Genomic DNA, 24,413 nt, shown 5'->3' on the forward strand with positions numbered 1-24,413 from the left:
ACTTGAAGAATGTGTGAAGTCAGAGAACGTTATCTTGGACAGCAAAAATGGTTATGTTTGAAGAATGGTGTTCAACAAGGTATGTATGGTTGTGAGCGGGCTATGGATAGTGTGTGCGCAGGAGGATGTGTGCTGGAAATGAGATTTTTTGATGACAATGTGTGGTGTGAGGTGGTTTGATCGAGTAAGTAATGCAAGGTAAGAGAGATGTGTGGAAATAAAAATAGAGAGTGGTTTGAGAGAGCAGAAAGGGTGTTTTGAAATGGTTTGGGCACATGGAAGAAATGAGTAGGAAAGAATGACCAAGAGGGATATATGTGTGCAGAGTGAGGAACGAGGAGAAGGGGAACCAAATTGAGTGGAAAGATGGAGTAAAAAAGATTTTTGTGATCGGGGCTGAACATGGCAGAGGGTGAAAGGCAGCAAGGAATAAGTGAATTGGAGCGATGTGGTAATATTAACCGGTTGACGTGCTGTTCAGTGGATTGAATCAGGGCATGTGAGCTCCTGGGGTAAACCATGGAAAGTTGGGTGGGAGGCCTGGAGTGAAAGGGAGCTGTGTTTTCGGCATTATTGCGTGTACATCTGGGCGACTGAGTGTGAACGAATGGTCTTTGTTGTCTTTTCCTATGCTCCCTCGCACACATGAGGGGGGAGGGGGATGGTATTCCATGTGTTGTCGAGGTGGCAAGGAAATGAATAGGGCAGACAGGTGAAATGTTTGCATGGTATATATGTTAGTGTCTGTGTGTGTATAACATGTGTACATGTGATGTATAGGTATGTATAGTTTTTTTTTTTTTTTTTCCAAAAGAAGGAACAGAGAAGAGGCCAGTGACGATATTCCCTCAAAGGCCCAGTCCTCCTGTTCTTAACGCTACCATCCGCCATCCGTGGGAACTAGCGAATAGTAATGAAAAAAAAAAAAAAAAAAAAAAAAATAATATATATATATATAATATTATATAAGATATATATATAATATATAATTTATACACATAAATGCCCTTCACATGCACATATACATACATGCATATATCAACATATACATTCTTATATGTACACAGCATATACATATATACATATTACATATTCATACTTGTTTGCCTTCATCCATCCTGTCGCCACCCATCCGCCACACAGAAATAGCATCGCTTTTCCTGCTCAGCGAGGTAGCGCCAGTAAAACACACAAAAAGGAAAGGCACATTCTTTCACAACTCATCCTCGTGAGCTTGCATGTATAATCATCATAACCAAAACCCCCAAGATCCCTATCCACATCCAGGCCCCAACACCATTTCCAGGTTTACCCCATATAATTGCCTTCACATTTGCCCTGTTCAGTCCCACTGACAGCAAGTCTACCTCAAGTATACCTACATCGTTCCAATTCACTCTATTCCCTTGCCCACCTCTCACCCTCCTGTATGTTCAGAGGCCCTCTGATCATCAAAATCTTTTTCACTCATCACTTCCACCTCCACTTAGGTTTCCAGCTTCTTTTTGTTCTTTTGCCTCATGACACATATATCCCCCTTGTCATCTTTCCTCACTCATTCTCTCCATATATCCAACCATTTCAAAACACCATCGTTCTGCTCTATCCACGACACTCTTTTTCCTTTCTCGCACATCTCTTCTTACCCTTCAAATCCTTAATCGATCAAACCAAAAAAATTTATATCTAATAAAATTCTGAAACAATGAATTGAAAGAATTTCAAAATGTGTACTTATTTGTGGGTGCAAATGATAAAAAATCAAATGCTTCCAGGTGTTTTTTCTTTTTTTATCAGCATTGCAATGACTGAAATAGCAGATAAACAGTAACAAGCTACCCTATGGTTATGCAGAAAGTTCCCACCTGTTTTAAGTTCTAAAATAAAACAGAGTATAAGTGAAGTGCCATCTGCTGTTAGTTTTAATCTATAATCAATATCAGCAATGAAATACTGTGCTATGTAAAATCTGTGACAGGGTAAACATAAAGAAAAAAATTAAAGCACACTAGCAAACATGGGAGTAACAATGAAATGAATAAGGCAGTACTATTGTTATTAAAAACTCAATACAAACCTAATATCGCAAAGAGATAACTTATTATAAGGAAATCATGCATCCTTGTTTTTGAACAGATGATGCTACTGATTATATGGCAAAATACAATTTTGAAGACAAATCAGGCCTTAATCTTATACACAGGCCAAAAGTTGTGTGACTACTGCATTGTGAAACAAGATTTACTAAACATTCCAATATTTGTTATTTATGCGCGATCATTTCTTCTATCATATGTCCAAAGCTTTATTTACCTCCCTAACAACCCCATCCATAAACAAATTAAACAACCATGGAGACATCACACACCCCTGCCGCAAACCTACATTCACTGAGAACCAATCACTTTCCTCTCTTCCTACACGTACACATGCTTTACATCCTCGATAAAAACTTTTCACTGCTTCTAACAACTTGCCTCCCACACCATATATTCTTAATACCTTCCACAGAGCATCTCTATCAACTCTATCATATGCCTTCTCCAGATCCATAAATGCTACATACAAATTCATTTGCTTTTCTAAGTATTTCTCACATACATTCTTCAAAGCAAACACCTGATCCACACATCCTCTACCACTTCTGAAACCAAGGGAGTAAAGACAAGGGAGCAAATGGGAACTTCAGTGAAGGGCACAAATGGGGAGGTGATAACAAGTAGTGGTGATGTGAGAAGGAGATGGAGTGAGTATTTTGAAGGTTTGTTGAATGTGTTTGATGATAGAGTGGCAGATATAGGGTGTTTTGGTCGAGGTGGTGTGCAAAGTGCGAGGGTTAGGGAAAATGAGTTGGTAAACAGAGAAGAGGTAGTAAAAGCTTTGCGGAAGATGAAAGCTGGCAAGGCAGCAGGTTTGGATGGTATTGCAGTGGAATTTATTAAAAAAGGGGGTGACTGTATTGCTGACTGGTTGGTAAGGTTATTTAATGTATGTATGACTCATGGTGAGGTGCCTGAGGATTGGCGGAATGCGTGCATAGTGCCATTGTACAAAGGCAAAGGGGATAAGAGTGAGTGCTCAAATTACAGAGGTATAAGTTTGTTGAGTATTCCTGGCAAATTATATGGGAGGGTATTGATTGAGAGGGTGAAGGCATGTACAGAGCATCAGATTATATATATATATATATATATATATATATATATATATATATATATATAGATATATATATATATATATATATATATATATATATATATATATATATATTTTTTATTATTTTGCTTTGTCGCTGTCTCCCGCGTTAACGAGGTAGCGCAAGAAAACAGACGAAAAGAATGGCCCAACCCGCCCACATACACATGTATATACATACATGTCCACACACCCACAATATACATACCTATACATCTTAATGTACACATATATACAAACACAGACATATACATATATACACATGGACATAATTCATACTGTCTGCCTTTGTTTGTTCCCATCGCCACCTCGCCACACATGGAATAACAACCCCCTCCCCCCTCATGTGTGCGAGGTAGCGCTAGGAAAAACACCAAAGGCCCCATTCGTTCACACTCAGTCTCTAGCTGTCATGTAATAATGCACCGAAACCACAGCTCCCTTTCCACATCCAGGCCCCACACACTTTGCATGGTTTACCCCAGACGCTTCACATGCCCTGGTTCAATCCATTGACAGCACGTCGACCCCGGTATACCACATCATTCCAATTCACTCTATTCCTTGCACGCCTTTCACCCTCCTGCATGTTCAGGCCCCGATCACTCAAAATCTTTTTCACTCCATCTTTCCACCTCCAATTTGCTCTCCCACTTCTCCTCGTTCCCTCCACCTCTGATATATCCTCTTGGTCAATCTTTCCCCACTTATTCTCTCCATGTGACAAAACCATTTCAAAACACCCTCACACCACACATTGTCCTCAAACATCTCATTTCCAGCACATCCACCCTCCTGCACACAACTCTATCCATAGCCCACGCCTCGCAACCATACAACATTGTTGGAACCACTATTCCTTCAAACATACCCATTTTTGCTTTCCGAGATAATGTTCTCGACTTCCACACATTCTTCAAGGCTCCCAGGATTTTCGCCCCCTCACCCACCCTATGATTCACTTCCGCTTCCATGGTTCCATCCGCTGCCAGATCCACTCCCAGATATCTAAAACACTTTACTTCCTCCAGTTTTTCTCCATTCAAACTTACCTCCCAATTGACTTAACCCTCAACCCTACTGTACCCATTAACCTTGCTCTTATTCACATTTACTCTTAACTTTCTTCCTTCACACACTTTACCAAACTCAGTCACCAGCTTCTGCAGTTTCTCACATGAATCAGCCACCAGCGCTGTATCATCAGCGAACAACAACTGACTCACTTCCCAAGCTCTCTCATCCCCAACAGACTTCATACTTGCCCCTCTTTCCAAAACTCTTGCATTCACCTCCCTAACAACCCCATCCATAAACAAATTAAACAACCATGGAGACATCACACACCCCTGCCGCAAACCTACATTCACAGGGAACCAATCACTTTCCTCTCTTCCTATATGTACACATGCCTTACATCCTCGATAAAAACTTTTCACTGCATCTAACAACTTGCCTCCCACATCATATATTCTTAAAACCTTCCACAGAGCATCTCTATCAACTCTATCATATGCCTTCTCCAGATCCATAAATGCTACATACAAATCCATTTGTTTTTCTAAGTATTTCTCACATACATTCTTCAAAGCAAACACCTGATCAACACATCCTCTACCACTTCTGAAACCACACTGCTCTTCCCCGATCTGATGCTCTGTACATGCCTTCACCCTCTCAATCAATACCCTCCCATATAATTTACCAGGAATACGCAACAAACTTATACCTCTGTAATTTGAGCACTCACTCTTATCCCCTTTGCCTTTGTACAATGGCACTATGCAAGCATTCCGCCAATCCTCAGGCACCTCACCATGAATCATACATACATTAAATAACCTTACCAACCAGTCAACAATACAGTCACCCCCTTTTTTAATAAATTCCACTGCAATACCATCCAAACCTGCTGCTTTGCCGGCTTTCATCTTCCGTAAAGCTTTTACTACCTCTTATCTATTTACCAAATCATTTTCCCTAACCCTCTCACTTTGCACACCACCTCGACCAAGACACCCCACATCTGCCACTCTATCATCAAACACATTCAACAAACCTTCAAAATACTCACTCCATATCCTTCTCACATCACCACTAATTGTTATCACCTCCCTATTTGCGCCCTTCACTGAAGTTCCCATTTGCTCCCTTGACTTACGTACTTTATTTACCTCCTTCCAAAACATCTTTTTATTCTACCTGAAATTTAATGATACTCTCTCACCCCAACTCTCATTTGCCCTCTTTTTCACCTCTTGCACCTTTCTCTTGACCTCCTGCCTCTTTCTTTTGTACCTCTCCCACTCATTTGCATTTTTTCCCTGCAAAAATCGTTCAAATGCCTCTCTCTTCTCTTTCACTAATAATGTTACTTCTTCATTCCACCACTCACTACCTTTTCTAATCAACCCACCTCCCATGCTTCTCATGCCACAAGCATCTTTTGCGCAAGCCATCACTGATTCCCTAAATACATCCCATTCCTCCCCCACTCCTTTACCTCCTTTGTTCTCACCTTTTTCCATTCTGTACTCAGTCTCTCCTGGTACTTCCTCACACAAGTCTCCTTCCCAAGCTCACTTACTTTCACCACTCTCTTCACCCTAACATTCTCTCTTCTTTTCTGAAAACCCCTACAAATCTTCACCTTCGCTTCCACAAGATAATGATCAGACATCCCTCCAGTTGCACCTCTCAGCACATTAACATCCAAAAGTCTCTCTTTCGTGCGTCTATCAATTAACACGTAATCCAATAGCGCTCTCTGGCCATCTCTCCTACTTACATACGTATACTTATGTATGTCTCGCTTTTTAAACCAGGTATTCCCAATCACCAGTCCCTTTTCAGCACATAAATCTACAAGCTCTTCACCATTTCCATTTACAACACTGAACACTCCATGTATACCAATTATTCCCTCAACTGCCACATTACTCACCTTTGCATTCAAATCACCCATCACTATAACCCGGACTTGTGCATCAAAACCACTAACACACTCATTCAGCTGCTCCCAAAACACTTGCCTCTCATGATCTTTCTTCTCATGCCCTGGTGCATATGCACCAATAATCACCCACCTCTCTCCATCAACTTTCAGTTTTACCCATATCAATCTAGAATTTACTTTCTTACACTCTCTCACATACTCCCACAACTCCTGATTCAGGAGTAGTGCTACTCCTTCCCTTGCTCTTGTCCTCTCACTAACCCCTGACTTTACTCCCAAGACATTCCCAAACCACTCTTCCCCTTTACCCTTTAGCTTCGTTTCACTCAGAGCCAAAACATCCAGGTTCCTTTCCTCAAACATAATACCTATCTCTCCTTTTTTCTCATCTTGGTTACATCCACAAACATTTAGACACCCCAATCTGAGCCTTCGAGGAGGATGAGCACTCCTCGCGTGAGTCCTTCTTCTGTTTCCCCTTTTAGAAAGTTAAAATACAAGGAGGGGAGGGTTTCTGGCCCCCCGCTCCCGTCCCCTTTAGTCGCCTTCTACGACACGTGAGAAATGCGTGGGAAGTATTCTTAATCCCCTATCCCCAGGGACATATATCATATATATATCTTTTTTTTATTTTTGCTTTGTCGCTGTCTCCCGCGTTTGCGAGGTAGCGCAAGGAAACAGACGAAAGAAATGGCCCAACCCACCCCCATACACATGTATATACATACGTCCACACACACAAATATACATACCTACACAGCTTTCCATGTTTTACCCCAGACGCTTCACATGCCCTGATTTAATCCACTGACAGCACGTCAACCCCGGTATACCACATCGATCCAATTCACTCTATTCCTTGCCCTCCTTTCACCCTCCTGCATGTTCAGGCCCCGATCACACAAAATCTTTTTCACTCCATCTTTAACCCTCCAATTTGGTCTCGCACTTCTCCTCGTTCCCTCCACCTCCGACACATATATCCTCTTGGTCAATCTTTCCTCACTCATTCTCTCCATGTGCCCAAACCATTCAAAACACCCTCTTCTGCTCTCTCAACCACGCTCTTTTTATTTCCAGACATCTCTCTTACCCTTACGTTACTTACTCGATCAAACCACCTCACACCACACATTGTCCTCAAACATCTCATTTCCAGCACATCCACCCTGCTGCGCACAACTCTATCCATAGCCCACGCCTCGCAACCATACAACATTGTTGGAACCACTATTCCTTCAAACATACCCATTTTTGCTTTCCGAGATAATGTTCTCGACTTCCACACATTCTTCAAGGCTCCCATTTATATATATATATATATATATATATATATATATATATATATATATATATATATATATATACATATATATATATATATATATATATATATATATATATATATATATATATATATATATATATATATATATATATGAATAAAGTGTATATGAACGCGCACCTTCATAGAACATACAAAGCTCCAACAGCCAGGATCGAACCTGGGACCCCTTGTGCAAGAGGCAGGCATGCTAACCGCTAAGCTAAGGGACTGTATAATAGGAAACAACTATTCGAAATACTAAGTACTCGAATACCCTTCGTCTCACAATGGTATATATGGTATTGCAGTGGAATTTATTAAAAAAGGGGGTGACTGTATTACTGACTGGTTGGTAAGGTTATTTAATGTATGTATGACTCATGGTGAGGTGCCTGAGGATTGGCGGAATGCGTGCATAGTGGCATTGTACAAAGGCAAATGGGATAAGAGTGAGTGCTCAAATTACAGAGGTATAAGTTTGTTGAGTCTTCCTGGTAAATTATATGGGAGGGTATTGATTGAGAGGGTGAAGGCATGTACAGAGCATCACATTGGGGAAGAGCAGTGTGGTTTCAGAAGTGGTAGACGATGTGTGGATCAGGTGTTTGCTTTAAAGAATGTATGTGAGAAATACTTAGAAAAGCAAATGGATTTGTATGTAGCATTTATGGATCTGGAGAAGGCATATGATAAGAGTTGATAGAGATGCTCTGTGGAAGGTATTAAGAATATATGGTGTGGGAGGCAAGTTGTTAGATGCAGTGAAATTTTTTTATCTAGGATGTAAGGCATCTGTATGTGTAGGAAGAGAGGAAAGTGATTGGTTCTCAGTGAATGTAGGTTTGCGGCAGGGGTGTGTGATGTCTTCATGGTTGTTTAATTTGTTTATGGACAGGGTTGTTAGGGAGGTGAATGCAAGAGTTTTGGAAAGAGGGGCAAGTATGAAGTCTGTTGTGGATGAGAGAGCTTGGGAAGTGAGTCAGTTGTTGTTCGCTGATGATACAGCACTGGTGGCTGATTCATGTGAGAAACTGCAGAGGCTGGTGACTGAGTTTGGTAAAGTGTGTGAAAGAAGAAAGTTAAGAGTAAATGTGAATAAGAGCAAGGTTATTAGGTACAGTAGGGTTGAGGGTCAAGTCAATTGGGAGGTAAGTTTGAATGGAGAAAAACTGGAGGAAGTAAAGTGTTTTAGATATCTGGGAAAGGATCTGGCAGCGGATGGAACCATGGAAGCGGAAGTGAATCATAGGGTGGGTGAGGGGGTGAAAATCCTGGGAGCCTTGAAGAATGTGTGGAAGTCGAGAACGTTATCTTGGACAGCAAAAATGGGTATGTTTGAAGGAATGGTGGTTCCAACAATGTTGTATGGTTGTGAGGCGTGGGCTATGGATAGAGTTGTGCGCAGGAGGATGGATGTGCTGGAAATGAGATGTTTGAGGACAATGTGTGGTGTGAGGTGGTTTGATCGAGTAAGTAATGTAAGGGTAAGAGAGATGTGTGGAAATAAAAAGAGAGTGGTTGAGAGAGCAGAAGAGGGTGTTTTGAAATGGTTTGGGCACATGGAGAGAATGAGTGAGGAAAGATTGACCAAGAGGATATATGTGTCAGAGGTGGAGGGAACGAGGAGAAGTGGGAGACCAAATTGGAGGTGGAAAGATGGAGTGAAAAAGATTTTGTGTGATCGGGGCCTGAACATGCAGGAGGGTGAAAGGCAGGCAAGGAATAGAGTGAATTGGATCGATGTGGTATACCGGGGTTGACGTGCTGTCAGTGGATTGAATCAGGGCATGTGAAGCGTCTGGGGTAAACCATGGAAAGTTGGGTGGGGCCTGGATGTGGAAAGGGAGCTGTGTTTTCGGGCATTATTGCGTGACAGCTGGCGACTGAGTGTGAACGAATGGGGCCTTTGTTGTCTTTTCCTAGTGCTACCTCGCACACATGAGGGGGGAGGGGGATGGTATTCCATGTGTGTCGAGGTGGCGATGGGAATGAATAGGGGCAGACAGTGTGAATTGTTTGCATGGGTATATATGTATGTGTCTGTGTGTGTATATATATGTGTACATGGAGATGTATAGGTATGTATATTTTTTTTTTTTTTTTTCCAAAAGAAGGAACAGAGAAGAGGGCCAGGTGACGATATTCCCTCAAAGGCCCAGTCCTCTGTTCTTAACGCTACCTCGCTATCGTGGGAAATAGCGAATAGTATGAAAAAAAAAAAAAAAAAAAAAAAAAAATATATATATATATATATATATATATATATATATATATATATATATATATATATACACACATAAATGCCCTTACATGCACATATACATACATGCATATATCAACATATACATTCTTATAAGTACACAGACATATACATATATACATATGTACATATTCATACTTGTTTGCCTTCATCCATTCCTGTCGCCACCCCGCCACACAGGAAATAGCATCGCTATTCCCTGCTTCAGCGAGGTAGCGCCAGGAAAACACACAAAAAAGGCCACATTCATTCACACTCAGTCTCTAGCTGCCATGTATAATGCATCATAACCACAGATCCCTATCCACATCCAGGCCCCACAGACCTTTCCATGGTTTACCCCATATATATGCTTCACATGCCCTGGTTCAGTCCATTGACAGCAAGTCTACCTCAGTATACCACATCGTTCCAATTCACTCTATTCCTTGCACACCTCTCACCCTCCTGTATGTTCAGGCCCTGATCACTCAAAATCTTTTTCACTCCATCCTTCCACCTCCACTTTGGTTTCCAGCTTCTTTTTGTTCCCTTTGCCTCTGACACATATATCCCCTTTGTCAATCTTTCCTCACTCATTCTCTCCATATATCCAAACCATTTCAAAACACCATCTTCTGCTCTCTCAGCCACACTCTTTTTCTTTCCGCACATCTCTCTTACCCTTTCATTACTTAATCGATCAAACCAAAAAAATTTATATCTAATAAAATTCTGAAACAATGAATTGAAAGAATTTCAAAATGGTGTACTTATATGTGGTGCAAATGATGAAATAATCAAATGCTCCAGGTGTTTTTTCTTTTTTATCAGCTTGCAATGACTGAAATAGCAGATATACAGTACAAGCTACACTATGGTTATGAGAAAGTCCCACCTGTTGTTAAGTTCTAAAATAAAACAGAGTATGAGTGAGTGCCATCTGCTGTTAAGTTTTATCTATAATCAATATCAGCAATGAAATACTGTGCTATGTAAAATCTGTGACAGGGGTAAAGCCATAAAGAAAAATTAAAGCACACAGCAAAACCTGGGAGTAACAATGAAATGAATAAGGCAGTACTATTGTTATTAAAAACTCATACAAACCTTAATATCAGCAAAGCAGATAACTTATTATAAGGAAATCAGCATCCTTTTTGAACAGATGATGCTACTGATTTATATGGCAAAATACAATTTTAAGACAAATCAGGCCTTAATCTTACACAGGCCAAAGTTGTGTGACTACTTGCAATGGTGAAACAAGATTACTAAACATTCCAATATTTGTTATTTTATGCGGCGATCATTTCTTCTATCATATGTCCAAAGCTTTATTGTCCTACCATACCAATAGCTGCTTTTATCACTATAAGTTATGCTTCCATTTTTCTTCTTATTCTTTTATCATCAAAGATATTAATATAAAATTATTACACTTAGCAACAAATGGTGACATAAAGTTATCATTCTGATATATCAAAAGTGTAGTTGCATTGCTTTGAATGAAAAACCTAGACAAAATCTATCCAAAATCAAAAGCTTATCCACCATTCACTTCCAAAGGTATTAGCAATCAATTAAAACCTAAAAGAACTCTCCTGCAATGAGTCCTGACAAAATCATCAGTTTCACGTGAAAAACTTTGACCTCATGGCAATCCAATTACTTATGAGATAACTGCAACCACTCCTGGCTAAACATCAACAATCTCAACATCTGGATACTTGCTGACATAATTCCACTCTTAAAACCCTCCAAAATACTCAATTCCCCCTACTCCTACCTCCCAGTATCAGTATCAGGACATTACATGGAGACAAGGCATGGGCTCTAGACTATGAGAATGTACAGAAGCATGTGAAGGTGGTGGAAACTAATTGAGAACAATATATTGTGTAATGAGGGTTGACTGATGAAGAAATAATAGGGCAGTATACAGTTTCTGAAAAACTTGACTCTGCCACCAGTGCTATGTCATCAGCAAACAATAAACGACACTTCAAAGACCCCCCTTATCCCCTAGAGACTGCATGCTCACCTCCAAGAGTCTTGCATTTACGTTCCTCACCACTCCATCCATAAAAAGTTAAACAGCCATGGTGACTCCATACACCTCTGCCGAAGAGCAAATGTCACTTGGAATCATTCATCCTCCTCACTTCCTACACGTACACATGCCTTACTTCCTTGGTAAAAATTTCTCACTACTTCTTGCAACTTTACTCCCACATCATATATTCCTAAGACCTTACACATGGCATCCCTATCAACTCTTATCATATGCTCTCTCGAGACTGATCCAAAAATCCAACAAATAAATCCTTGTTTCTCTAAGCAATGCTTGCACACTTTCTTTAAAACAAACGCCTGATCCACATATCCTCTAACACTTCTGAAGTCACATTGTTCCTCCCTAATCTGATGCTCTATATATGCTTTCATCCTCACAATCACTATTCTCCCATACAACATATTAACAGGAACACTACATAAACTCATACCTCAATTGTTTGAACAAACAAACTTATACCTACATATTCTAAACACTCACCTTCGTCCCCCTTGCATTTATTCGGTGGCACTATACATGCACAATACTGATCCCCAAGCACCTCATCATGACCTATACATACACTAAAATTCCTAACTAACAAATCAACAACAGTCACCCCATTTCTAAGTGACTGAACCTCAATACTATCCACTCCAGCCAACTTGCAACATTCTATCTTACAGTAAGGCTTTCACTACCTTTCCTCTTCACCAAACCACTCTCCATGACTCTCACTTCACATACCACCCTGACCCAAACATCCTATAACTGTCAACCATCATCAAACACATTCAACAATCCTTCAAAATACTCACTGTGTCCCCACTTCATCACTTCCTATTACCAATGCCCCATCTGCCCCTTCCACCAATGTTCCCATTTTTTTTCAAACACTATTAACCTCCTTTCTGATACTCATTCAACCCAATTCTCATTTGCCATCTTTTTCAACCCCTGCACCTTCCTCTGGATCTCCTGCCACTTATGTTTATGAATCTCCATAATCTGCACTCCTTCCCTGTCAGTCATGTTTTGCCCATATACCTCTCTTTTCTCTTTCAGTAATAACATACTTCATCATCCTGCCTCTAACTATACTTACTAACTTGCCCACCACCCCACTTAAGCATGCTAAATGCATCACTTGCACATGCCAGCACTGCTTCCCTAATTTCCTCCCATTCCTCAACCACTCATCGTGCCATTCTACAATCAATCTCTTGTACTTCTTCACACATGTCTCTTTTTAAGTTTCTTGTATTTCTTCACTCGTCTCTTTTTAAGATCAATTTTCACTTCTCTCTTTTTCACCAGTTGCCCCTCACAGACCATTCACATCCAGAAGTCTGTCTTCTGCACACCTATCAATCATTATATAATCTATTAACGTCCACTGACCATTTTTCATATTCTCATACATATACTTGTGTATGTCCCTCTTTTCAAACATTGAATTCCAAATCATCAGCTCTTGTCCTGGACACACCCCAATGAGCTGTTTACCATTTTCATTCACACTGCTGCAGAGTCCAAGCCCCCAGTTATACCCTCAACTTTCACTTTGCTTACCTTTGCATTTAAATTGCCAATCACTAATAACTGGTCTCTTGCATCAAAACTACTGACAAACTCACTCAGCTGCCCCAAGTGCACAAGCACTAATAATTCCTTATCTCTCACAACCCACTTTCATTCTTACCGACATCAGTCTGAAATTCACTTCCTTACACTCTAGCACACACTCCCACAATTCGTGCTTCAGCAGTAATGCTAACCCTTCCTCAGCTTTTACCCATACACCAACCCCTGACTTTACTTCTACGACATTTCCAAACCATTCTCCCTATACTACTCTTAAGTACATCGAGTAATTCTTTCAAAGTTCCTACATCATGCTACTCTCTCTTACTGTCATGCATTATTACGGTGAAGCAATGCACCTTAAAAAAGTTATCTTTTATGTAAAATTCATTCCATAAAAGTGTGCATTACTATGATTATGAGCAATATTTTCAAGTAAATAAGCATCAAAAAGAGCTAAAAACTTAATTACAATAATCATCTATAATCCCTTTATGTCCTGGAACATCATTACATAATGCAAGAGGAAATGCACACCAGGTACAATGCCTTTCTTTCATGCAAGTAGTAGCACTCATGCATGAGACTCTTGAGAGGAAGCAACTCTATGAGCCAGTTAGTGCTATCAAAATGTTAGTACCACCCTTTTATTATATTTTTCTTCTATTCTATCTATATTTCTGAAGCCTGCTCCAAACAGGAACTCCCTCAAGGGGTGGCCACAGCAACAGTCTATATAACTAGTGAACTCCAGTGTGGCTTCTTAGCCTTTATTGCCTCAACTGTAACAGGCCACTGGCATAGGCCAACTCTACTGCAGTGTTTGCAGAGACTCCTACCTAATGTCCCTACCACTACTTCCACTTAATGCCCCAACCCTCTACGCAGTGTTTGCATAGGCTCCTAACTAATGTTCCTACTACTACTACTTAATGCTCCTACCAACTATTTTTCTTATTTACTGAATACAAATCACACTTCTATAAGGTAGAAATAAGAAATTTATGGATGCTAATTTTTCAGCAGAGAGAGGTAGCCACAAATTCTAAATGTGCAATTCAAGGGTTAAGAGCACTTTTCCAAAGACAAATAGAATTCATGAGTAGAAACTGTAAGTAATCCTTTCAGAGAGCTTATATTTCTTACCTGATGCTGAGCCCAAGTGATGTGACAGCTCATATATATCTCAAACTTTTAAAATTACACAAGCTTTCCTAGGTGGTCAAAGCTTACATAATTTCTGAGGAGTCTGGTGAGTATTAAGGTGTAAAAATGTCATGAATAGTCTGACTGTCAGTCCCTTATACCTACCCATGTTCACAGCAAGTGACTCCCTACTGGGTGGGAGCAAGCGAGCACATTCAGCTAACAAACCTCCCTGATGATATAACCTACACATCATTACTAGCTTTTACATATTTTACTTATGTTTTGTAATGTTTACATAGTTTTTCAAATATAATTAAGGTTGTTCGGCATGGTTCAGAGTATTACATTTTGTTCTACAATAATAAATATGGCAATAATAATAAGGATTAGTTATATATGGGGGAACTGTAAGGTTCCGTAATGTAAGAGTAAACACAATAAAACACTTGTGTAAATCCAGCAGAACCACTGAAAACCTCACCTCAATTTCCTTACAGTTCAGATTTATCTAAACATTCAATATTCTAGATGAAACATATCAGTTACAACTGCATATAAATGTCTAGAAACAGATGATAGGCCGAATGGCCAGTTGTGTCCCCATCCCTTCCCAAAATCGCTAAATCTGTGGTCACCAGAAGAAGACCAATCTAATGTTAATATATTTCTATTATACATCTTGGCTATCAGGTGAGGTTTTCATAGGTTCTGTTGATAATCTAGGTATTTCAGCTACTTTTAAATTGAATTAACCAACCACATTTTCCTTGAGACACATAACCCTCACTATTATTGCCTTATTAAGCATCACAGAATAAAATCTAATGCTCTAAATCACACTCTGCAACTTTTAGTTGTATTCAGATAACACTAAATCAACACTGTAATTCATCATATTTTCTAAACAATATATTAACAATGTAAAAGAAAATAATTCACAATCCTGAGCAAGTTTGGTGTGAGTAAAAAGATAATTTACCACTGTCAGTAACTGAATATAATCAGCGAACCAAAATAATTATTTTTTTCAAATAGCATTGAAAATAAGATACACTTCAATTGCTTGGGGAAGTCAGGTGAGGTTTCCATAGGTTCTGTTGATCACTACAAGTGTTTTACCTACTTTTAAACAGACAGTACTATTATATCTTCAGTATCTACTTCATATCTCCGATCACTGGTGACTTAATTATTATTGTAAGATAAAGAAGTAGTAGCTGCATTCTGTCCATAAAGATACAATCTTTCCTTATCACACATAATACTTGACAACACTTAACTCACATAGCTCAATCTTTGTAACACTATATTTTCCTTGGTAAGTGCTATGTGCAAGCCCTGCCTTTTGGCAAAATGGTAGGGGCAATAAATAGATGTAGTAAGTAGGAACATTTAGGTAGGAGTATTTGGTAGAAACATTAGGTAGTAGTAGTAGGTAGGGATATTAGCCAGGACCATTTGGTAGTAGTAGACATAGGAACATTAGGAAGAACCCTATGCAAACACTGCATCTGCCTTGCACTTTACCAGTGGCTTGTTAAGGGTGAGGCACTAAAAGCTTATTAAAGACACTAGAGTTCATTAGTTATGGAGACTCATGGCAGTGACAACACCCTTGAGAGGGTTCCATGAGAGTACAGGCGTGATACTGATAGTTGGAGATTCTAATCATGCTCCCAGTTTTAATTCTATTGAAGATAAGTTAAAAAAGTTGCAGGACTAACATACGCTTTTATCAAAGACCATTATTATGCTTTCTGCTTCTGAAAGCTAAAACATTTCTTTATGAATCCCTACCTCCCTATACCTCATATTTTCTCAAGGTGATAATGTATGTTTCCATTCAATTTGCTTAATTTTTACTCACTATCAAGGTAGTAGCACGGCTCTAGCTTAGTTCCAACCCCGACCTAGCCCTTATCCTTACTATCTAAAAGTATAATTAAGCTTTATCCATCCCAACCAAACTTGGCACCCGATTACGAAACCAGTCACCGTTACCCATAATTGTTTCCTTACACAGCCCCTCTCATACCATTCTATCCTGGATGGTATAACATTTGCTCATCAAAAAAATATTACTTATATACAAAAATTGGTCGTTTAAAACTAACCCATTCGTCAACCAGCGATATGTATGGACGTCACCTACAGGAAATCATTTTGTCTACATTAGAGAGAGCAGCACCGATGGCCCGTTTCTGTTAGCTTAGCAACCAGCTGTACCTGATGACAACCACAAGTGGTAACCAAGGTGATGATGATGATGCCACAAACCTCATGCTCATGTAACTTTGTTGACTTGTTTGACTGGTATAATATGTTTTTTGGTGAAGGCTAGGTCACCAGGATAATGATGCCACAAATAACGCGTTGTTGCTAGACCTTAAGCTATGCGTTCCATAATGGTATAGTCATGTTTTCCATTTTGTGGTGGCCGGTAACAAATGAGATGCCACAGACACCATACTGCTGGTCAAGATTTGTATGGAATTCATGTAAAAAATGAATACTGTACTCCCGAGGACACCACAAAAAACACAAACATCTCGAGGTTCTCCATCAATTATGTCATCCATATAATTTCCTTACAATATATAGTTTCTAGAAAAACCAATAATTTCGAGAAAGATGACCCATGTAAAACATACCATATTGAATCATGTCATGGATATATGATCTGTAAGTCTGAACTCTGGATACCGCTTATGCGGTAAATCAAATAATTATTGAAAATTCGAGTAACACTATTCCCTACTGATATCATTTCCGATCCAAAAATTAGTAATCAATAACACTAAGTGAAAAATGATTATGCTTACGTCAAAGTAGATGAGCTATACAGAGGCGCCCATTTCCATTTTAAAACTCACGTTACCACCTGGCTACATTGGACTTAAAAACCCAGCAAATGTGTTTAGTTTCATGAAATGTGATTTTACACATGAATATAGGGTGTAATTGAAATTTAGATCGGCGTTTGGTTTCATGAAATGTGATTTCACAAACGGATCTAGGATGTAATTAAAATTTTGGTCGAAGTATGATTTCGTCATACTTTTGCTTCATGGTTTCAATAAAGGTATTGTTCAATATATTCTTTCATAAACATAGAGAATGAAAATGTTAGATTGATATGTGATTAATTCACTTAAAACGCCCACGATGAAAGTCTAGCAGAAACTAGGTTGGTCAAAAAGATTTGGTGCTGAAAGAAAAGGGGTATGGCCTGAATGCTGAAGTTCAATGGTGATACGTCTTGGAAGTACGGAGATAGTCATGAAAGCAGGTAAGTAGATGAGTCATAGAACCTCAGGCTCAACTAACTTTCTAAATTGTCAGTCAGTCAGGCAGGCTCATAAGGATAATCCATGGCAATAGTGCCCCTGCTGAAACCCTAGCGGGTGTTCACATGGCACTGGAATGCTGCACCCAGACATCCCGCCTAATTCCATTTACCTAAACAGTGGACAAGAAGAGCCTGGAGGAACTTGTGGAATACATTGCTCCAGATTCATAATGCTTCAAGTGAAGGTGCAAAGAGAGGTAGACCAAGGAAGGATGGTTAAATGAAGAAAACATATTTGGGTTAGAAATATCTGGGACGAGGATACCAGAGGAATGTTTTAGGTGTCGGTTCAATCTTTTTGGAATAAATGTTGGGGTATAAACGAGTAGCATAGAAATGATATATCAACAATATTAACAAATACAAGTATGTGCAGGTCTATGGCGAAGTGCTAATGCTGGTATAGGAGTAGAAAAAGAGGCATGAGTCCTTGGTGTTGCTACAAGAAAGTGAGTTGTTGCCTGCTGTCGTGGAGCTATTGGAAGAGAGATGAGCCACTACGAAAAAAGAAGGCATTGCCGAATTCCAATGATCATACTGAAGAATGGAAGTGACTCTGTCAAGGTCCCGTGATTGTACTGCAGAAGAAAAAATGTCCTGTTTCTGTGACAGTGCTGCAGAAAGATATCGAGAACCCGTGACTGTGCGGCAGAGGAAAGATGTTGAGGACCTGTGACTGCTGCAGAATGGAGATGTCGAGTTTCTGTGACTATGCTGCAGAAGGGAGATGTCGAGGTTCTTTGACTACTGCAGAAGACGGATGTTGAGGTCTTGTGACTGAGCTGCAAACGGGTGATGTCGAGGTCCTGTAACTGTGTTGCACAACGTAGATGTTGAGGTCCTGTGACTACTGCAGGTGAGGGATATTGAGGTTCTGTGTCAATGCTGCAAGAAGGGTGATGTTGAGGTCCTATGACTGTGCTGCAAGAAAGTTGAGGTTGAGGTCCTGTGCCTGTGGTGCAAGAAGGGTGATGTTTGGATCGTGTGCCTGTGCTGCAAGAAGGGTGATGTTGAGGTTCTGTGGCCGTCACAGAAGGGAAGATATGTTGAGGTTGTGTGGGGATTGGAGTGATTGCAACAGGTCGTAAGCTATTAAGAGACTCTGGGGTTGGTAGATTTAGGTAGAGGAGTGACATATGCTGTTTTCCAAGCTGTGGGGCATTTAGATTGTTTGCGTGAAGCATTAATTTTGGCGGATAGCGGTGTAGGTAATTCATGGGAGAATTCTCTGTAGAGTTTCACTGGAAGATCTATGGGTGTGGTTGAGAATCTGGTTTTAAGGTGCTGGAATGCTTAGCTACTTGATATCTAGGTATGTTGGGAGGGAGATGATGCTGAGTTGTGGTACTCGTTGGCAAACATTGGAAAAGTTATTGCTGATTTGTGTGCGGCCTCCTTATTCCTAAGTTGGTCTACACATGGGGAAACGGGAGAGCCTGTGCTTGTCCCATCCAGTTAGTTTTTTTTTTTTCATTCTCATCCAACTGTCCGATGTTGGCCTGCTATAAATGCTAGGCCTTGTTTGGGTAATAGGCATTCTTTGCGGCTCGTACTTCGTGTTGCACTTTGTTGTGAAGTTGTTTGCAGAGCTCGTTGTTGCCAGTGTTGAACGCTTGATTTCGCTGCTGCATGAGCCGCTTAATGCGGTGGGTGATCCAGAGATCGTTGGCTGGGTGCAGTGTTACTTACCGTCGTCTGGGGAAAGAAGTTCTGGTACGCCTGACTGCAGGTTTCATGATACTTCTCCCACATGACCTTAACATCATCTTCACTGGTCACACCAGTCCAGAGATGACGTTTTATCCACCAACCGAAATTTTACTCTGCTGTGTCAGTAAGTGGCCTATAAGATTTGGTGTCCGTCCGCTTGTGTTGGGACGGGGACCACAACAATGGTAGATGAGTACTGCCTTTGAGAGGAGGAGAGGCTTGGGTGGTAGGTAGTGGTCAGCCATGTCAGGAAGAATCAGGTCGTCTTTTGACCAAGCGTGGGAAAGTGAACAATCTGAGATAGACATAGTTGTGTTTGGAAGATAGTGATGTATATCTCAGAGAAATCTCCTCATATCACAAGCTGGTGTATATGTGTGTATTTACAGGAGGGTGATATGCCTCTCGAGGTCATCATGGTGTGTGTGTGTGTGTAGAGAGAGAGAGAGAGACAGAGAGAGAGAGAGAGAGAGAGAGAGAGAGAGAGAGAGAGAGAGAGAGAGAGAGAGAGAGGTCAACTATCTCCCGTGGTCATGACTGTTCTGGTGAAGCTGACTGCATTCCCAAGTGGCCTCGACCCTGCGAAACCCCACCCTATCCTCCAGACGCCGATCGGTCAACACCAAACGCCGTACGAGGCTAGTCTAGCCAATGTGATGGTGAGACTGGAGGACTGGCATATGACAGCATGAAGAGAGGCTGCCTCCAACCGGTGCTATTTAACTTCGTCGACTTTTCCTGTTGTTTCGATAATTTCTTTTACTATTCCTGGTCCCAATGTTCGATGCTTTTCACAGTATAATTTCTTTCATGGAAAGAACATTTACATCTTTGAAGGTTGTTACGTGCGGCAGGTAGAACAGGGTGCGTCGTCAAGCATTTGAATCATGTCATCGGGCGGAGGTGTGCCGCACTCACGCCCGCAGCCACCACGCCAACGGAGGGAGAGGGTCAAGCATGGCTCGTATAGCTGACCTTCACACACACACTGCATCAACTACGATTCTATTCTTACGATCCAGTTCAAAATGGGTTTTCGTTAAAACAATAAGAAATACATCAACATCCTTGGTTGGTTCGAAGACTTCATTTAGTATTTTCCGAATTGGAAAAGGAATGTGTTTAGATGATCGTAGTGTTGCATTAACTTGAGAAACTTGCAAATGAGACTTCAGAATCTCTCGTCCTGTCATGACTTAGTTCGAAATGGGTAGAATTACAATGTTAAGCATGTTCGAGAAAATGTAAAAAATGATAATACTTAAAACACCAAAAAGCAGGTCTAACAAAGTTATACTTTAATCAAAATAAAATCAAGCATGGACTCACTGTCTGCCCTGCGCGACGCTGCCTGAATATTTGTGAGGAAAGTGTGTCCCCAGCAGGGGTGCCGGCCGGGCCCGGGGACTGCCTGGGGTGTCGCCTGTAGCTCAACTAAACATTCACCCAGTGAAAGCGCTGCTCCTTCCCACCAGTTACTATATCTGGACGTCTTCGCCACACTCCTTATAATTACATTAGATATTTCCGCGTTCAGTCGTCCTCATTCAACTTTCCCAATTTGATGTTAGTTGCCTCAGTTGGCATGAGTATATTTGTATATATGTGTATATGCGCGGGTACATATATACTACAAGATGAGTCCCAGGTGTTACCAGGGAAAAAAAATGGCTGCATCTGGTATGCTACATCTGGTATCCTCATTTCAATTTACACGCAAACCATTCATTTTGATTCCGTCCACTCGCTCCTAACCGATGCTGCATCTCATCACCTTACTTTATTCCCTTTGACTCACAACTTCCTCCTTTCATACGCTCTCCCAAACTCTGATACTGCCCTCTGGGATATCTTTTTGGAGTCCACCACTAGAGGCATGCCACTTATAAACGACAACTGACTCATCACTCAAGCCTCCCAACTCTTACAACAACAACATACTGTAGACCCGCCTATTGCATTGACCTCCTTTAACACTTTTTTCATGAACACATTAAACACTTATGGTGACATCATCCACGCTTGATGGAGACCCACCTTTTCTTACCTCCACGTACATCTTACTCTCCTGGTAAAACTTCATTCCATTGTTAGTTACCCTCCCACACCATATACTCACATCACCTTCCAAAAGATATCTCTTGCAATCCTGCCATATGCTGTTTCCATTCGCACACAAATTCCATAGAGGAAACATCTGATTCATACATACTACTACCACTCCTGAGATCACACTGCTCCTTAACAGTGTGATGTTCCGTGGACCACACCTCTTGCTCGGTCACTGCTCTGCCATACACTTAAGCAGGTATACTCAGACAGACATACCTCCGTAGTTCAAGTTCAAATATTCATATTTGTCCCATATGCTCTTACGCAACGGTATAGACATTTTCATGTACACACACACACACACACACACACACACAGACAACTCACATAACAGGTAGAGATGATGTGACTAATCTATCTCTGTTGTTGTTAATGGATCAGCGTCTCCTCCATTTTCCATCAAGAGCGTTGTTTTCCTAGGTTCTGTCTTATCTCCAACACTATTTCTCCCATTATCAACGATTTCCTTTCTTCTACAAATAACCAAATGTTCTCATACACTGACAACGCACCATTGTACTCCTCCACATCGTTCAATTTTGCGCTTTCTCTCACTCAGTCTGGATCGTGTCTCGATACAGCTTCTTGGACACGATGTCTCATTAGGGTAGACGAAATCTGGTTAAGTTTAACGCCTTCAAGACTCAGTTTCTGGCAATCTCTCTATCGAAAATTCATCTTTCCTCTCTCCTTTGACAGTTCCGTAATTTCTACTTAACACAAAGAACATCCACTCTACCTTGGAAATCCCACTTTACGAAAACAGCTAAGTCTGACTCTAAGAAACTGGGAGTCCTTGTTTATATGTCATTTGTTTTTCTTCCGAACAGTTGCTCCGTTCATACAAAAGAATGATCCGTCCTTGTTCTTACAACTATCTCTGCCTCCTACTTCACAGAGTTTTGTCGAAATCGGTCCAGCTCAAACTGCCTCAGGCTAACTTCAAAACTTGACCCACTTACCCTATACCACAATGTTGGTGCATTTTCCCTCTTCTACAGGTATTACTTTGGTTTAAACTTCTGAGAGCTAGTTGCTTGTGTGCCACCACCACTAGCTAGACCACTCAATGCTCGGCAAAAGGCTGCGTCACATAGTTACTGTGTGGCCTTTGGTAACTCAAGAGTGGGCAATTTTGATGACTGTTTTTTCCCAACAATTTGGAACTATGCCGTTTCATGTCTCTTTCCAGTGACTATGACTTAAAAGTCAGGTTTTTCACTTCTCAAAGAATTCGTAAATACTTTCTCTTGTCTCTACTTTTCCCTTTCATAATTCTCCATATAGTTCAATTAAGGCCCGGCCTCGGTATGGATAGGCGCCTCCAACGAGAGAGAGAGAGAGAGAGAGAGAGAGAGAGAGAGAGAGAGAGAGAGAGAGAGAGAGAGAGAGAGAGAGAGAGAGAGAGAGAGAGAGAGATGAATATGTGTCAGCACTTTTGATGCTAGAGACCGGGTATTAGTGATTTAGATGCGAATGTGAGTAATGTAGCAGGTGAGAGTATAAATGGCGAGTATTGGGTATTCAGCATCATAAATGGAAATTGTAAACAGCTAGTAAAATTGTGTGCTGAAAAAAGACAGATGATTGAAAATACCTGTTTTACAAAGAGGGATATGCACAAGTATACGCATGAGGAGGAAAGATGGTCAACGGGCATTATTAGATTACATATCGATTGATAGACGTGTGACGTGCTGAGAGGAGCAGCAGGCGGGATGTCTGATCATTACCTTGTGGTGGCGAGGGTGAAGATTTGCAAAGTTTTCGGGAAAGAGAAAACATTATGGGTGAGAAGAGAGTAGTGAGAATAAGTGAGCTTGGAAACGAGACCTGAGTGAAGAATTATCAGAAGAGACTGAGTGTAGAATGGCAAAAGGCGATAGTAAGCGAAATTAGGGGAGTGATTGAGAAATGAGAGGTATTTATGGAAGCAGTGCTGGCATGTGCCAGAGGAGCGTGTGGCATGCGTTAGATGGGAGGTGGGCAGATTGATTGGTGGGATGAAGTAAAGTTGTTAGGGAAAGAGAAAGAAAAGGTATATGGGTGGGGGAGGTATCTGATCTACGGTATATGGGTGGGGGAGGTATCTGATCTACAGTTCCTCTGATGGAGGAGACATGAGCACTACAGTTCCTCTATTACGACAGAGTGACACATCATGAACATCGGAGCGGCAAACGTTTACCTAACGCCAGGCGTCAGGAAGTCACATTACGTACCAGTGATGGATGAAGGCACTACCCTGGCTAGTGCGAGCCTCCTCACACGCGCATGACAAGAGACGACCTGTGTGTGTGTGTGTGTGTGTGTGTGTGTGTGTGTCATCAACGTGGTAAGAATTTTTACTGTAATAATTCATGCTCTCTCTCTCTCTCTCTCTCTCTCTCTCTCTCTCTCTCTCTCTCTCTCTCTCTCTCTCTCTCTCTCTCTCTCAAGTATCAAAGGTATCACATAAAATTCCCGGCACGTAAGTTTGGTCTTGTGGGTTTGTGGGAAAGTTGAGGGAGAGGAGAAAGTGGTGAAGATGTGTGAGGTGGGCGAACACTACTGATGGCGAATGTCGCTGTTGGATGATGTAGACTGTCTCAACCCCAAGCCTCGTTATATACTGATTTCACCCAAACTACAGCATCGAGTACTCTGTACAGACAATTAGCACATGAGGCAGTACGTGTGTAGCATGAAAGAAACACTTGCACAGACACGTGTGTACATTGATGTACAGTGTAATAG

General features: G+C 40.9%; 1 protein-coding gene across 4 annotated transcripts in view; it reads right to left on the reverse strand.

The window, feature by feature from the left end:
* The window catches only part of LOC139766866 (solute carrier family 25 member 35-like), a 97,943-nt gene extending 81,035 nt beyond the window's left edge, over window positions 1-16,908 (reverse strand). For 2 of the 4 annotated variants that reach the window (XM_071695874.1, XM_071695871.1), the window contains exon 1: window positions 16,621-16,737. The gene's annotated coding sequence lies outside the window, so the exon portion shown is untranslated. Of the gene's footprint in view, window positions 1-16,373; window positions 16,513-16,620; window positions 16,738-16,783 lie in introns of those variants that run through there. The other 2 variants (XM_071695873.1, XM_071695872.1) reach the window with 2 other exon arrangements.
* Between the last annotated feature and the right edge of the window lie 7,505 nt (window positions 16,909-24,413).

This window comes from Panulirus ornatus, chromosome 58 (assembly GCF_036320965.1).
Source record: "Panulirus ornatus isolate Po-2019 chromosome 58, ASM3632096v1, whole genome shotgun sequence".
Classification (NCBI taxonomy): domain Eukaryota; kingdom Metazoa; phylum Arthropoda; class Malacostraca; order Decapoda; family Palinuridae; genus Panulirus; species Panulirus ornatus.